The sequence below is a fragment of the Humulus lupulus genome, chromosome 4 (assembly GCF_963169125.1).
Source record: "Humulus lupulus chromosome 4, drHumLupu1.1, whole genome shotgun sequence".
In the NCBI taxonomy this organism is placed as follows: domain Eukaryota; kingdom Viridiplantae; phylum Streptophyta; class Magnoliopsida; order Rosales; family Cannabaceae; genus Humulus; species Humulus lupulus.
The window spans coordinates 234916979-234920552 of record NC_084796.1 but is presented as its reverse complement, the minus strand read 5'-3'; the positions used below and the strand labels follow the sequence as shown (position 1 = coordinate 234920552).

The following is a 3574-nucleotide window of genomic DNA, read 5'->3' as shown; positions in this document are numbered from 1 at the left end:
CGGGAGTAGGTGGTTGTTGCTCAGGACCCTGAACTGGAATATCCTATTGAGCAGTAAAGGGTTGTTCTGGCCTCTGAGGACTTTCCGTTTGAGGTGGAATGTGGTGATGTTATGGATGATTTGAATGCGGACCATGTTGTGGCAGTACACTGGGTGGCTGATCCGGTTGAGAAACAGGTGCAAGTTGTCCCCGTGCCAACTGAATGGTTGCCTCCAGGGCAACAGTGGCATCCCTCAGTTGGCGGTCCATGTTGGCCTGCCACTCATTCAACCCTTAAAGTTTCCTGTCAATCTCTCTCTGTTGCAACGCCATCGTTTCAGCCACATTTTCTTGATTAGCCCTCATATTGGCTAATTCCTCTTGCAACACAATCAGTGTTGTCCTCAGGGTCTCAGAATCCATTTCCTCCTCTTCGAAATCTATTTGTGGCTCATCCTTAGCCACATTTTGCGGAGGAGGCTGGGTTGGTGCAGTACCGGAGGTTTGTCCAGTCATTCTAGCCATTTCACTATTGAGTCTAGTTTTTGTCATGTTTAGGTGGTATTTTAGGTAGTCTTTTATGTCATATTTCTTTCATTTAGTGCGGGTTTATGCTTTTGTTTGTTTATTTTGCAGTTTTTGTAAATAAAAGAAAGATTTGAGTACTTGGAGGAAAAAGGTCCAAAAAGAGAAGAAATATCTAAGTTTCGATGATATTTTTGACAAAGGATGGATCTTAGCGTGATTTGGAGGTGTTGGTGATTTTTCAGGCTTAAAAATGCATGAGTCAAAAAATTGCTTAAGAGTCGCGGCATGAGCGCTTTGGAGCCGCGGCCAGCGCTTTAAACAGAACCTATGTTTCGAAGGAGAGACTTGGGCCACGGCATAGAAGGGCCAAATCCTAGAAATCAGAGACACGGGCTATGGCATGGCTTTGGGAGAGCCGCGACCCAGAATTGCAGATCCTTGTAAATTTGGGACACGGGCCGCGACACGGTGCATGTAGAGTCGCGGCCTGCCTCTTCTAAAAGTGAAAAAAATTAAGTTTTATAAAGAAAAGAAAGGAGCGAAAATAGATAGATAGAGGGGAAGAGTCTTGGAGGCTGAACTAATTTTCTGTTTAGGATTTTTAATTGAATCACTTGAATCCCTATTATGAACTAATGCAATTTCAATTTTCTTCTTCATCTCTTTTCAATTCCTTATAGCCTGTGCTTATTGATTGATTATTGATTGGTCATCTATAGTCATTATCTATATGTTTTTGAATCAAAATCTGAGAAGTGTGATTTGAATTTTATTTGGTTATATTGGACACAATTCTTATTTGGAACGAGAGTATCTAGATTAATTGTGTAACTATTTATTTAGTTGTTAAGATTAATGTTGTCTTTGTGATTAAATTTACCATAGAAATATAGGAAATTGTCACTTAGGTTGAGTTTATAATTCATAATATGATTATAAGGTGCTTTTGTCAACTCGTTAATTGAAATAGGCAGAAAGAAGAAGAATTTAGTACTTTGTATTAGGGAGTAATAGGGAGGATAGTTGATGAGATTAAATATCCTACTTACTATTTCATTGTTTTAATCTAAGGTTTTGTTATTACTCGTTGTTTGATTTAATATTTAATTATTGTTTCTGCACTTTATATTTTCTTTTGCTTTGTCTACAAGAATTGAAAGTCTAATTAACCAAATAGAATAAAAGATTAATTGACTGGTAATTGGGGATTCAGTCCTTGAGGACGATACTTGGCTTTACCAAGATTTTTACTAAATTGTGATACGTGCACTTGCATAGCTATAAAATATGCAACAAGTTTTTGGCGCCGTTGCTGGGGACTGAAAAACTATCAATATCAGTCTAGTTGATTTTATTTCTAATTTGGTTATTTTTGTCTTGTTTCTAATTTGTTTCAGTTGAGTTCCTTTGTAAATTTCAGGTGATTTTGTTATTTGTGTAGCAGAAGAAGGGCAGGTAGTCTGGTTCCTATAAATCCTGAAATTGAGAAGACGTGCAAACAAACAGAAGAAACAAGAGGTTGGCTCATCAGACTATAGAGATGACACGAAATGAGAGGAATAATGAGGTTCCCGAAGTTCTTCAACATCAGGTTCAAAATCCTGTTGCCAGAAGTCTGAGAGACTATGTACTGCCCACTATAACGGGAGTACATAATTGTATAAGACCGCCGGCTGTGGAGGCTAATAATTTTGAGATTAAGCCGATGATCTTGCAGATGGTGCAGTCCACTGTTCAATTTGGTGGTTTGCCTTATGAAGATCCCCATATGCACTCGACGAATTTCTTAGAGTTGTGTGATACCTTTAAGTACAATGGGGTCAGCGATGATGCTATAAGGTTGAGACTCTTCCCATTTTCTCTGCGAGAAAGAGCTAAGAGCTAGCTTAATTCACTTCAGGCAAATTCTATCAATACTTGGCAAGACCTTGCTCATAAATTTTTGGCTAAGTTTTTCCCTCCCTCGAAGGCTGCTAAATTGAGGGGAGAAATTAATAACTTCTATCAGATGGATGGAGAGTCATTATATGATGCGTAGGAGCGTTTCAAGGAGTTATTGAGGAAATACCCCCACCATGGTATAGAGAAGTGGATGCTGGTTCACAATTTTTATAAGGGGTTGTGTGGTACAACAAGAACGATTATTGATGCTGCGGCTGGTGGGGCATTCATGAGTAAGAGTGCCAATGAAACATACGAGCTGCTAAAGGACATGGCCACAAATAATCATCAGTGGTCTGAGGAGAGGTCATCTGGGGTCAAAAAGGTAGCTGGGGTGCATGAACTTGATGCAATTACTGCTCTGACAGCACAGGTGGCCTCCTTGACAAAACAATTACAACAGAACACTGTATCTGCTAATGCAGTTCAGATGGCAACTAGGTGTGAAATATGTGGTGGTCCTCATTCTTTTGATCAATGTCCTACTAGTAGTAATAATAACATTCCCATGCACCTAGCTCAGGTTCAAGCTATGGGAAATTTTCAGAGGCCATTCAATAATCCATTCTCCAACACTTACAATCTTGGGTGGAGAAATCATCCTAATTTTTCCTGGAGGAACAGTCAGGGCTAGCAGCCTCAGTTTCAGGGCCAGTTTCAGCAAAATATGCCTCAGCAACCAATGAATCAAGCCTCTTCATTGCAACAGCCTAGGCCTCAACAACCAATGAATCAAGCTCCACCAGACAGGCCTAATGAATTACAAGCTGCATTATTGACTCTCACCAACACCCAAACTCAGTTCATGACATAGACTAGATCTTCTATCAGAAATCTTGAATCACAAGTAGGGCAGTTGGCTAATACGCTAAATAATAGACCTCAGGGAAACTTGCCTAGCAACACTGAAGTTAACCCTAAGGAGCAAGTTCAGAAAATTACTCTGAGGAGTGGTAAAAAAAATTGAGCAGCAGTCAGTAGTTCAGAATGAAGAATTGGGTGAGAAGTTTGATACAATTGAGAAAAGGGTTACTGAAGACCACCAGAGTTCAAAAAAGAGTCCTCCAGTTGTTGTTGACCAGCCAGTTCGAGTTCCATATCCTCAGAGGCTTAAAAACTACTCTT

The 3574-nt window shown here is 39.8% G+C and overlaps 1 non-coding gene across 1 annotated transcript; it reads right to left on the bottom strand.

Annotated features, from left to right (window-relative positions):
• Window positions 1–2483: 2483 nt before the first annotated feature.
• On the bottom strand, window positions 2484–2590 carry LOC133833517 (small nucleolar RNA R71). The gene has a single exon (XR_009892893.1). It is a non-coding gene; the product is annotated as a small nucleolar RNA R71 (small nucleolar RNA).
• Window positions 2591–3574: the final 984 nt, after the last annotated feature.